This window comes from Geotrypetes seraphini, chromosome 3, assembly GCF_902459505.1.
Source record: "Geotrypetes seraphini chromosome 3, aGeoSer1.1, whole genome shotgun sequence".
In the NCBI taxonomy this organism is placed as follows: Eukaryota; Metazoa; Chordata; class Amphibia; order Gymnophiona; family Dermophiidae; genus Geotrypetes; species Geotrypetes seraphini.
In genome coordinates this window covers 292,036,087-292,049,958 of record NC_047086.1, presented here as the reverse complement: position 1 = coordinate 292,049,958, position 13,872 = coordinate 292,036,087, and the positions used below count along the sequence as shown (strand labels likewise).

The 13,872-nt window shown below is 45.5% G+C and overlaps 1 protein-coding gene across 8 annotated transcripts in view; it reads right to left on the bottom strand.

Moving 5' to 3' along the window:
• Window positions 1-13,872, bottom strand: part of STRN (striatin) — a 384,728-nt gene that overhangs the window by 297,601 nt on the left and 73,255 nt on the right. The gene's annotated exons all lie outside the window — the stretch shown is intronic.

The window sequence follows — 13,872 nt, the reverse complement described above, 5'->3', positions numbered from 1 at the left end:
AGACTAATCCTCAATTTCATTTTCTGGAAATCTTCCACCCAAATGAAAACATAGGATACTGATGAAAGTTAATATGGAATGTATATCCATGGGATCATTTTCTTCAAAACTCTTCTCAGGAAAACTGCTAACTTTATCACTTCCTTGAATCTAATGGGTTACAAGATCCGAGGCAACATGGCTTTACAAAAGTTAAATTGTGCCAAACGAACCTGATTGAATTTTTTGATTGGGTGACCAGAGAGTTGGATCGAGGACATATGCTAGATGTAATTTACATAGATTTCAGCAAAGCCTTTGATACGGTTCCTCATAGGAGGCTATTGAACAAACTTGAAAGGCTGAAGTTAGGACCCAAAGTGGTGAACTGGGTTAGAAACTGGCTGTCGGACAGACGCCAGAGGGTGGTGGTTAATGGAAGTCGCTCGGAGGAAGGAAAGGTAAGTAGTGGAGTCCCTCAAGGTTCGGTGCTGGGGCCGATCCTGTTCAATATGTTTGTGAGTGACATTGCTGAAGGGTTAGAAGGAAAAGTATGCCTTTTTGCAGATGATACCAAGATTTGTAACAGAGTAGACACCGAAGAGGGAGTGGAAAATATGAAAAAGGATCTGCAAAAGTTAGAGGAATGGTCTAATGTCTGGCAACTAAAATTCAATGCAAAGAAATGCAGAGTAATGCATTTGGGGAATAATAATCGGAAGGAACCGTATATGCTGGGAGGTGAGAAGCTGATATGCACGGACGGGGAGAGGGACCTTGGGGTGATAGTGTCTGAAGATGTAAAGGCAAAAAAACAGTGTGACAAGGAAGTGGCTGCTACCAGAAGGATGCTGGGCTGTATAAAGAGAGGCGTAGCCAGTAGAAGAAAGAAAGTGTTGATGCCTCTGTACAGATCATTGGTAAGGCCCCACTTGGAGTATTGTGTTCAGTTTTGGAGACTGTATCTGGGGAAGGACATAAGAAGACTTGAAGGGGTCCAGAGGAGGGCGACGAAAATGATAGGAGGCTTGTGCCAGAAGACGTATGAGGAGAGACTGGAAGCCCTGAATATGTATACCCTAGAGGAAAGGAGGGACAGGGGAGATATGATTCAGATGTTCAAATACTTGAAGGGTAGTAACGAAGAACAAAATCTTTTCCAGAGAAAGGAAAATGGTAAAACCAGAGGACATAAATTGAGGGGTGGTAGATTCAAAAGCAATGGTAGGAAATTCTACTTTACGGAGAGGGTGGTGAATGCCTGGAATGAGCTCCCGAGAGAGGTAGTGGAGAGGAAAACTGTGACTGAGTTCAAAGAAGCATGGGATGAACACAGAGGATCTAGAACAGCGGTCACAAACACGCAGCCCGCGGGCCGCATGTGGCTCTCCAGGTTTTATTTGCGGCCCGCAGTCTGGACGCGATCAACAGCATTTCTCTTCCCCTTTCCCTTCCTTTTGGAGCAGCAGCGTGTCTGGCCAGCCCGTTCTGAATAAAGCCTCGGGTTGGTGGCTCCTCGTGCTATCCACTCCTGCTTCGGAAGCCTCTCTGACATCACAACATCAGAGAGGCTTCAGACGCAGGCGCGGATCTCGCAAGGAGCCGCCACCCGCGGCTTTGAACGGATCGAGCCGGCCAGACACGCTGCTGCTCCACAAGGAAGAGAACGGAAGGGAAGGGGAAAGAGAAATGCTTCTGCTACATAGGAAAGGGGGACCCTAGGGAAATGCTGCTGCTGCTGTACAAGGAAAAGGGAGAGGGAGGGAAAGGGGAAGAGAAATGCCTCTCCTGCACAGGAAAGGGGGAAAGGAAATACTGCTTCTGTTGCTGCTGCACCAAATTGGGGAAAAAGAGGGAAGGGAGGAGAGGAACAAGAGAAGAAGCCAAGTTCATGGGAGGGAGGGAAGGAAAGGAGATATCAGACCATGGAGGAGGAGGGAGAGATGCCGGGGCATGGGGAAAGGGAAGGAGACAGATGCCAGACCAGGGGAAAGGAAGGAAGGAGGGAGGAAGAGAAAGGAAGGAAAGAGATGCCAGACCATGGAAATAGGACGGAAGAAGAGAGAGATAGGAAGGGAAGGTGAGACATGGAAACGTAGATTTTGAAAAGAAAGCAGAAAAATTGAACATTAAGTTAATGCCAAAGATGCAAGGCAGAAAGTGAAGACGGAGAGAAAAACAGTCAAAGGACAAGAAGGCCCTGGAAACATAGTTGAAAGCACAGAAAAATAAAGTCACCAGACAACAAAGGTAGGGAAAATGATTTTATTTTCAATATAGTGATTGAAATGTGCCAGTTTTGAGAAAGAAAAGATATTAAACTTTAAATGTGAGAGCTGCAGAAAAAATAGAGTACTTGGAGGGCCGCAAAAAAAATAGTTAATGTCTTATTAAAGAAATGACAATTTTGCATGAGGTAAAACTCTTTATAGTTTATATATCTTTCCTTTTAACTGTTAAAGGAAAGTTTTATAAACTATAAAGAGTTTTACCTCATGCAAAATTGTCATTTCTTTAATAAGACATTAACTATTTTTTCTGCGGCCCTCCAAGTACCTACAAATCCAAAATGTGGCGCCGCAAAGGGTTTGAGTTTGAGACCACTGATCTAGAATCAGAAAATAATATTAAATATTTAACTAAGGCCAGTACTGGACAGACTTGCACGGTCTGTGTCTGTATATGGCCGTTTGGGGGAGGGTGGGCTGGAGAGAGCTTCAGTGGCTGGGAAGGTGTAGATGAGCTGGAGTAGGTTTTGATGGAGATTTCAGCAGTTGGAACTCAAGCACAGTACCAGGTAGAGCTTTGGATTCTTGCCCAGAAATAGCTAAGAAGAAAAAATTTTAATTGAATCAGGTTGGGCAGACTGGATGGACCATTCGGGTCTTTATCTGCTGTCATCTACTATGTTACTATGTTCACTCCATTTATCAGCGTCAAAGTTACTGCTTTTAGGTCTTTTTAAATTTACTTCATGCAAGATAAGCTTCTAGTGGTGAACAGTCTTGGTTAATGATGCCAGTTCAGATCGTCATTCAATACTTCCAGACAATAATGAGAGGTGAAAGTATAAACCGATGACCCAGGTGGCAGCTTTGCAAATTTCCTCAATAGGAGTCGATCAGAGGAAAGCTACTGAAGCTGACATGGCTCTAATTTTGTGGGCTGTGACTCGTTGCAGTCCAGCCTGAGCATGCCACCGAGGAGCTATTAGAATCTATGGGACTTCGATCTACAGCTTCCAGCCCTATATCCTCACATAAGACATTGCCCGTTTCGAGGCATAGGGCGAAGTCTCCTTGATCTCACACGAGACCTGCTTCCAGGCATCACCGGTGGAAGCCCTCATCGAGCCGCAGGTCCTCCTCCAGAGAGAAGCCTTCCTCATCCAGGCCTTCCAGCTCTTTGAGGCCTCCAACTCCTCGATCCAGAGCACTGATAGCAGAACCTGAAGGCTCTGCTTCTTCCAATGCCTCGCCCTAGTCTGTTTATTCGCTAGGATATCAATACTCCAGAGAGGCCTCACCTTCGTTCTCCACTCGAGGCGTCTCGAGGTCATAGAGTCCCTCTCGAGGTCATCCTCTTGCAAATCAATTGTCCTTTTCCTCATCCTCCGTCAAATGGTTGAGGACCTGGATCTTAAATTGGACTCTGGTTCTAAGTACTCTAAGGAGTATTTAGAGGAATTGGGTTTCCCTCGGCCTCCTGCGGAATCTCTCAAACTTCCTCTTAACATACTTCTTTCTCAGACTTTCAAACGAAACCTGGAGGCAAGTTGGAATTGAGGTATAGAACTGTACATTGCAAGGGCTTTGAGAACTCTCAACTATCTCATCGGTCCCTTCTTGTGGCATCTTCTATAAAGAGAAGTCATCCTTCCAGGGTCTATGCTACCATACCTCCTGGCAGAGAGGGCAGGACCATGGACAAGTTTGTCCGTCGTCTTTATCAAAATTCGATGATGGCCTTCAGAGTTTTAAATTATAATTTTATCTTTACTACTTATTTCAAGTATTTTATTGATATACTCCCTGGTTTTTCTAAAGACCTTGGTCAACACAGGCTTTTAGAGTTTCAGCAAGTCGTTGCTACTTTAGCACAACTCAGGTTACACCTTCTTCAGTCATCTTATGAACTTCAGTCATCTTTGAACTTTCCTTGAGGGTCACTGCTTTCTCAGTAGCTATGCGCCACCTTGCCTGGCTTCGCACCATTGATATGGATCCTAACATTCAGGATCATCTGGCCAATATTCCTTGTGAAGGCAATGACCTCTTTGATGAATCAATAGAGGCCGCGACCAAGAAGTTGTCTGAGCATGAGAAATCTTTTGCTTCCATCGTCAGACCAAAGCCTAAGCCAGCTCCTTCCAAACCTTCTTCACCTCTTCCATCCTATCAGAGGCATTATCCTCCAAGGGCAGCTCTTTACACTCGAGCACCTCTCAAGAAACCGTAACAACAGTAGAAGCAACAGAAACCTCAGCCTTCTGCTGCACCAAAGGCTTCTCAGCCTTTTTGACTGTCTCAAACAGAGCATAACCTCCATCGTTCTGCCTCTGTCCTCTCCTCTTCCCATCAGAGGTTGTCTCCATCATTTTTACCATCTCCATCATTTTTATCATTGATGGATAGACCATTACATCTGACCTCTGGGTGCTGTCAATAATCAGGGACGGATACTCTCTTAATTTCACTCAGATTCCACCAGAGCTTTTTTCAAGAGAGTATCCTTCTTCTTCAAGAAGCTCAAGCTATGCTTCATCTCCGTGCCATCGAGGAAGTTCCCTTGGAACAGCAGAGCAGGGGGTTTTACTCCTATTACTTCCTAGTTCCGAAGAAAACGGGTGATCTGCGGCCCATACTGGATCTCAGGGCTCTCAACAAATTTTTGGTCAAAGAAAAATTTTGCATGTTGTCCCTGGCATCCCTTTATCCCCTTCTTGATCAGAACGATTGATTATGTTCTCTAGATCTCAAGGAGGCTTACATTCACATCCCCATTCATCTGGCCTCTCGTCAGTACCTCAGAATTTGGGTGGGGAATCTGCATTTTCAGTACAGGAGTACTACCCTTCGGCCTGGCATCATCTCCCAGAGTGTTCACCAAGTGCCTAGGGGTGGTGGTAGAAGCTCTGCGGAACCATGGTCTTCAGGTATTCCCCTACCTGGACGACTGGCTTATCAAGGATTCAACATCTCAGGGGGTTATTGTAGCGACCCAATGGACTACATGATTCCTACAAAGCTTGGGATTCAAAATCAACTTCCCCAAATCCCACCTTTAGCCCTCTCAGAATCTACAGTTCATCGGAGCTGTTCTGGACACTATCCATCTCAGAGCATTCCTTCCTCAGCAGATGCTCTCCTTCAGCTTTGCCGCAAAGTGTCTTCCCTTTCTTCACTCTCAGTGAGACACATACTAGTACTACTCGGTCACATGGTCACACTGTTCATGTGACTCCTTTTGCCAGACTTCATCTTAGAATTTCTCAGTGGACACTGGCATCTCATTGGGCGCAGGCTTGCGATCCACTCTCTCAACACATTACAGTCACTCCTTCATTGAGACAGTCTCTCCATTGGTGGATGCTCTCTAACAATCTCTCCAGAGGTTTACTGTTTCAGACACCCCCTCATCAGGAGGTCCTCATGACAGATTCTTCGACCTACGCTTGGGGGGGCTCATCTCGATGGTCTCCGTACTCAAAGGCCACTGGTCCAGCACGGATCGTCAGTATCTTATCAATCTGTTGGAACTCAGAGCGATCTTCAATGCTCTCAAAGCTTTTCAGCGTCTTTTTTACGACCAGGTAGCCCTTATTTGGACAGACAATCAAGTCGCCATGTACTACATCAACAAGCAGGGAGGAAGATCTCTTCCTCTGTCAGGAAGCTCAAAGGGTGTGGGACTGGGCGATCCATCAAAACACCTTCCTGAAAGCTGTCTATATTCAAGGAGAGAAAAACTGTCTGGCAGAAAAGTTGAGTTGTCTTCTGCAACCTCACTAATGGACTCTCAATTCCTCGCCTCTTCATCACATTTTTTCTCAGTGGGAAACTCCTTAGATAGATCTCTTTGCATCTCCCCACAACCACAAGCTGCCTCATTTCTGCTCCAGGATATACTCTCCTCATCGCCTCGAGGCAGATGCTTTCCTTCTGGAATGGACGAATCTTTATGCGTTCCCTCCATTCCCTCTCATTCTCAAGACTCTGGTCAAGCTCAAGACCGATCATGCAACCTGACATCAGAGAAAGGGCGGGACCGCGGCAGAGGAAGCAGCACAGGGCTCAGAGAAAGGGCGAGACCGCCGGCAGAGGAAGCAGCAGGGCTCACTGGCGTCGCGAACCCACGGTAGGCTGCTTCTCCACTGCAAACGGTGCAGGGGGGCTGGGGGATGAATTGGACATCGGGGGGGGGTTGCGAGCGGTCCTTCAGGGTGGGGGGGGCCAGCGGTCCTTCGGGGTGGGGCATCAGGCTTTCAGGGTGGGGCGGGCCTTCAAGGGGGAGGACAGGACTTCAAGGGCAGGGCGGCGAGAGGAGAGTCGGGGCGGCAAGCAGCATGCGCGGTATATGCGTGGGCGCGCTATACCAAAATTTTCTTACATAAATTCCTTGTTCCTGCGCGCTATACCCGTGTGAGCGTTGTACACGTGTGCGCGTTATATGCGTGAAAATACGGTAAATGGCACGTGCTTTCATCAATAATGTATGGAACATGGTCAAAGCAATTTCCACCATGACATTTTGAATAATGCTGTCCATAATTTTAAGAAATTCACAAATAGTTTTTACTTCTCCAACTTTCTGGTATGTGCATATACTTTGCCATGTGCTCATTAATATCTTTAACAGAGAGAAGGAAAACATTCATGTTACTAGCCAGCAAACATTCGGGTGTTCTTACAAAGCTGAACTGCCAAGCAGCATAGGCTAAATGCCAAACTACCCATTTAATTCCTATGGGTGGCTTGGCATTAAGTATGTGCTGCTTAGCACAGCTTTGTAAAAGCCTGCCTTTGTCAATAAGAACTACTTTCTTCTGAGTTTGAATGCATCCACTCATTACTAATTTGTAGTGCTGACCGATTTGAATCGATTCACTGATTCACTATGGGTGAATCGATTCGAATCAATTTAACCCCCCCCCCCCCCAAAAAACAAAAAAATAAATAAAAATAAGGGCCTCCCGATTCGGTGACTGACCCTCCCCCTCTCCCCCTAAAGCAGGAGCGGCAGCGCTGTCTCTTGCTGGCCGACTGCTGCCACTCCTGCTTTAGAGAGCGAGGGAGGAGGGTCAGTCGGGAAGTGCTGGTGTCCGGCTTCCCCCCTGGCCTCCCGCGCATCCATTTACCTAATTCCAGCAATGGAGCAGCCTGCAGAGAGGTTGCTATTGGCCTCCAGAGCTGTTTCCTCTGCCGTGATCCTGCCTCTGACATCACAGGAGGGGTGGGACCGCGGCAGAGGGAAGACAGCTCCGGAGGCCTATGGCAGCCTGCAAAGATCGCTAGCACCGGCGATCCTCTCTGCAGGCTGCTTCACTGTTGGAATTAAGTAAATGGATGCGCGGGAGGTCAGGGGAGAACCCGCAGGCCAGGCCTTCAGAGGTTAGAGAATGACAAGGGGGGAAAATTTGTCCCCGTCACTGCCCCATCCCCGTGACCACTGTCCCTGTCACTGCCCGGTCCCCGCGACCACCGTCCCCATGACCATTGTCCCTGCAGAATCCATACAAGCCTCAGTACTGCAATATTTAGCTTATTCCTTCCTTATAAATCAAAGTTCTGGCTCTGAACTAGAGAAAGAGATGTTCAGCTGGCAGGGCTTTGTTTATAAATTTTTATCAACACAACTAATATACTACTTTATCTTAAATCAAAAAAAATAAAAAATAATAATAAATAGAAAAATTTTTTTCTACCTTTGTCTGGTTTCTGCTTTCCTCATCTTCTCATTCAATTCCTTTCATCCACTGTCTGTCTTCTCTCTACGTCTTCCATTTGCTCTGTTACTGTGCCTCTCCCTTCACCCCACCCCCAATTGGTTTGGCATCTATCTTCTTCCTTCCGTTCCCCCCATAGTCTAGCATCTGTCTTCTTCCCTTCTAGCGTCTTCTCACCACTCTCTGTTCCCTATTTCCCTTCAGTGGCTTCTCCCCCCTTTCCCTTCAGCGGCTTCTCCCCACTATCTGTTCCCCATTTCCTTTCAGCGTCTGTTCCTCTTCACCTCCCTTCAGTGTCTGTTCCTTCCCTCCACCATCCATCCCTCTCGCCACCTCACCACCCTTTAGCACCCTCCCTCCTTCCTACCTGAATCTATCTATCTCCCTCCCTCCTTCTTACCTTTGCGGTGCATTTTAAGATTGAGTAACTTGTTCAAAGCCATCAGAGCCTGAAAGCAGTAGTGTGCATCTGTGGGTGGAAGCTGCTCCTCTGACACAACGGGAAGTTGCGTCAGAGGAGAAGCTTCCGCCCACAGACACACACGACTGAACGCAGGCTCCTATGGCTTTGAACAAGTTACAATCTTAAAAGGCGCCGTGAAGGTAAGAGGGAGGGAGATAGATAGATTTGGGTAGGTAGGAAGGAGGGAGAGGACTGCATGCGTTCCCTCCTTAATTGCAGGGACAAGGCCATTCACCGCTCCACGGGAGGAAAAGGGAGATGCAGGTACCATACCCACTGCTGAAATCAAGGATCTGCTCAGCATGTGGTCAAAAATACAGGCAGTCGTAGAGAAGTGGCACCCCGATAAAGCCCTTGTCAACAGGTGTGTTAACTTATTCAATGATAACATCATGGAACATTTTAGAAAAGTTTAAAAGGTCGCCATCATCAGACCACTTTGGAACGTTGGTTTACAAAAGACACCACCAGAATGCAGACACCTGAACCACCTGATGCCAACACGGAAGGTGACCCCAAACCCTCTACAAGTGGTACCTTGGCAGAGAGCCTAAAAAGGAGCAAAATGCAGACACTTGCCTGGTAACAAATGCTTTCACATTCAATCTCCACCTGAACCACTTGATGCTAATCTGGAAAGTGACTTGCCTTACAAACAATAATCTCCCTCCTGTTCCAGGCTCCACATCATGATTCATTATCATGATTCATTATCATTGGTTACTTTACATTACTGTACTGAACATTATTTTACTGTATTATCATTGGTTAATATCTGAGAGTGTTATGAATAAAGAATTACAAACAAATCCAGTGTGTTTACTGTTAAATTTATTTGAAAATCTGAGTTTGTGGGACCAAGGAACGGATTAATCCAGTTTCTATTATTTTAATGGAAAAAATTGTCTTGGAACTCGAACAGGGTTCTAGAACAAATTAAATTTGGATTCCGAAGTACCACTATATTTGAAGTTTGCAAGTCATGTGGTGAACCTTCAGTAATAGGCAAACCCGGAAATTTCTTGTAGGAAGTTCACGTATCGAAGATAAAAGAATTATGAATTCAATAAAGAGCTCAAAAGATATCTTTCATTACACAGGGTCAATTTTCTGAATTCTGATGATTTTGATAGAAATTTTAATTTCTATGAGCACTATTTTTCCCTTGTGGGCAGGTTTGCCAACTCATGTGTGCATGCATAACTTAGAGGGAACAGTAGTCATAATACCTGGCAAGATCCAAAAAGAGAAAAATAGATTTCATGCTGTTTATTACAAGAACAGCACATTTTCCCAGATCCACTTTAATTTATGAATTTCATTTAGGAATGTGTTCAATTTTATTATTTTTATTTTTATTTTTTTACTTTGCTATGCTAACCATTTTTATCAGACATTTGAATCTGAAAAACAGTGAAAATTTGCATAAATGCATAAAGCCATATTTTTTGAATGGTCATATCTTCACCTAGTATTACAAATCTCGGAAGTACCTCATGGTATATGTCTGCTGGTAAAGTTGTACCCTCAGCTGACTTACCTACCGGCAGCAGTATGGAGCCAAACTTTGCCAAAAATTTTTGTTCATGAATTTTTTTGCCTACTTTGCTGACCTGTAGAAATGGAAGCACATTCGCAAAAGATTTCAAACTTGGCACAGAAACTTGCCCCAAGGTGTTGTACCAAACTGCAAAATTTCAGGCTCCTAAATAGTTTCCTTCTGCCGCAGTGCTTAAGCAAAGTTGGCATTTTAAGTCACACGAGGCATGGGAGTGGATTGATTGCTTTTGTTCAACCACCCCTAGCTCCAGACCAAATTGAGATAGATCCCCAAAATTTTGCAGAGTTTCATTTGAGACCCTAAACACCCCTGTAAAATTTGATTGGATTACAAGGGGGGGGGGGGGGTCGAGCGTGGGCTCCTGGTCCACTTGACATGGAATGACCCATATGTCAGATTTGAAATGTGTATCCTGCCAGAGCTGGTGTTAGACGGCGAACATGAGCTAAGATTTAACAGAGGAAAAGTCTTTTTTGTTTATTTTGTTTACACCACAGCGCCAGTGTGAATAGCAGAGGGCAAAGGGTGTGAAGATGCTATAAAAGGGGTGAAGAGGTTATAAAATAAATCCACCAGGATGTTTGAAAAAAACACCCAATTGGGCAAGAAAATTGAATCGAATTGAAAAATCAATTCAATAGGCTGAATCAAATTTTTTTTTCCTAAATCGGGCAGCACTAGTCAGGAGGCTAGGAACATCAGTAGCCATTATACCCATCTATGGTAGCCTCGAGAAAACACCTGCAACGTGTCACTTGCACAAGTTTGGAAGCGCTGGGCGCCACTAAATCAGAATGGCCAGAACTCCAGGAGGGCCAGATCTGCTATCGGGCCAGATCTGCTATCAGGCCGAGTCGTAGGTCAACGGTCCAGTCTAGAATCCATGAAGTCATCCAGACCTATGCCAAACAATCACAGCTCCTGAAAAAGCAGTCAAGTCAAAAGAATCTTAATCAAACTTGCATAAGAGCATACAATCAATCTGTCATAGAAACTGTGCCCGCCCAAAAAAGTTGAAAAGAGGGAACCACTGCCTCACTTTCCAGAGTGCACTTTTGAGCGTGACAGACACGTGTGACACAAGACATCGCCAAAGCAGCTTTAATGCCAACATGCCAACAGCAACTGCATCAAAGAGCTTCCTGAGGACCACCTCCACATGGTAGTCCTGCATAACTTCTAATACTAAATCACCTACATTGGGGAGAAAAGTGAATTTTGTTACCTATGCCACCAAAAATCCATCCTGAGCTGATCCAAAAGTTGCTGACACTCTTGTGCCTGCAAATCCTAGCGTGGCATAGCTCTAGCAATATTCAGAGCATATCAGGGTACCAACGGAAGAAAGTAAACTGCAAGCAAACACCGCAAAGCCAGGAGGAAGAAGTGGACAGAGCCGGCTGAGTGACCAAAAAGATCTGTAATGATTCAGAAAGAAGGTCTGGTAAAGCCACAAAATCCAAGAGGTACAGGCTTGTGAGTGCATTTCCAGGCTCCTAAACCCCCCAGAAGGAGCCACAGATTCAATACACAGTTTCTGATCCCCGTCCTGGGAAGCATTGCACCTGTAAAGATGGGGTCAGCAAGCAAATCATCTGCAACTGGACATCCCCAGATCAGGAGGGGGAACATTCATAAACACTCAAAACCCCACTTTTCAAACCACACCCGATGTCTCTCCCAGGCTGTCAGCCTATGTACTCACTGTGACCTGAGAGGATCAGTTAGACGAGTTCTCTCTCAGTAACTGGATGAGAATAATCACTGCCACAATGCCGGGAATGCTCCTACAAAGCTGATCTTCAGGCTGCCAGTCCGATTGCAATGTCTGACTTTACTCCGCCCTTGTGGACCATCGTATGCACACCGGAGTGGGCACGATGACACAGCCGGTATCCTGCGAGACACTGCAGAGTCTCCTAAGGGTGCCTAACAGCCTGCGCTTGACCCCTGATTAACAGAAGGTGAAACCACCTCAGGGACGGCCCTGAGCTCCAGAGAAAACTATGCAGGCTGGCCAACAGGTACCCAGAGGGTTCAACCTGTCAGCTTCAGACAGACGTCTGAATTCTCAAGCAGGCAGAGCTTCAAAATGGCTCCAAGCACTAATTCACCCGAAAAGGGGACAAAATTACATCAAATTAAAACAATAAAATGGGGAGAGCAGAACACATGCAACTGCATCCATGCATACAGAAGGAAAAAATCATAGAGGGAGCTAAACAGCCCAGTGAAGTACTATAGAGTAGAGAATGACATGGGGCAAAAATTGTCCCCATAGACTCTGTCCCCATCCACACCCCGTCCCCACGGACTCTGTCTAATCCCATCCACACAGGTCTTGAATAACTATTTTATATTGAAATCATTTTTATTAAAGTATAAAAAGGAATAGGCTGCACAACTGTCATTTTATAAATCACAAATACAGAAAGAGGATCAACAAAACCCATCTCCCCTCACAATATTCCCTCCACTATCTGGAAAACAATGCTACATAGAAAATTCATCCTAATCGAATACCCTCGGTCACACACACAAATTCCAAATACATTAATAACTGACCAAAAATGATAATCATAAATTAAACCAAAATCCCAAGCAGCCACACCTTCCATATAGTATATCACCAAAGATATAAAAATATGAATTTCCTCCTATAAAGATCACACATTCCAGGGATGGTGTTAGACCAAGGAGTGCAATTAGAGCAACTGCCCCCTGGCTAGAGAAAGCCCTAAGCCTTGCGAAAAAAAGGAAGTTTTGTCATAAGGAGGAGCCTGGTACAGCGAAGGCTGCAAGCACTGTTCAGCAGCCCTTTGTAGAGATCGGCTCTCTCTGCAAGGTGTGTACTGCCGGACCCACAAGCGGGGGATGGGTGAGCTGAAGCCGCTGAACACACAATGATGGGATATCGGGGAGCTGTGGTGGGTGGGGTTCCCCATGAGAACAAAGCTTTTTATCACTCCACAGAGCAGTGAAAAAGTTTGTCCCCATGCTGGTGGTGAAGAGAGATAAATTTTACCTGTTCCTGCGGTTTTACTGCTATCACCCGCGGGAAAGGGTCACCATGGCATTCTCTACTATAAAGCACAGTGAAAAATCCGGAGAGGATTCCTTCCGCAACCATGCGGCTAAAGTGAAAAACCCTATTGTCTAGATTAGAATGTCTCACCTATTGCACTAGAAGAGGTCATTATGCAGTACAGCCACAACCCCACAAGGAGGGGAGGAGGGGGAGAGATCTAGCACTATTAGCTTGAGCACTTTTGATGTCTGTGGACTGGCATCTGCCAATCCTAGCTTTCTAGTTTTTTCCCAAGAGGGGAAGGAAATCAGCCCTAGAGGGCTGTTGCCGGCTGAGGCCCCCAGATTCAATGATACTTCATCAGGAAATCCCAAGAGCAGCCTACTCAACCTATTCAAAATGGTTGCACCAAGCCACATTTCTGCACCATCTGCTAGAGTCATAGAAATACTGAGCTGAAGGAAGCACCAGTTCCCTAAACTAGGAATAAAGTCAGCTCTAAGCTATTTGTCTCTGGCTCCATCTGCCGGCAGCAGGGACCTAGCTAGTCTAGCATGGACTAAAATAAAATTATAAAGTTTTTGTGATAATACTTGAGATTATCAAACAAAAGGAAAGAAACTGACAAATTAAAGAAAAATGATCTACTATGAAGTGCTAACAGATATTTAGGGCTCCTTTTACGAAGCCACATTAGCAGTTTAACGCGCGTAATAGCACGCGCTAATTTGCCGGATGCGCTAGCCGCTACCACCTCCTCTTGAACAAGCGGTAGTTTTTCGGCTAGCACGGGGGTTAGTGCACACTAAAAATGTGCTTGCGATAAAGCCGCTAACGTGGCTTCGTAAAAGGAGCCCTTACAGTTTCAAAATTTTAGTGACATACAAATAAGTGTT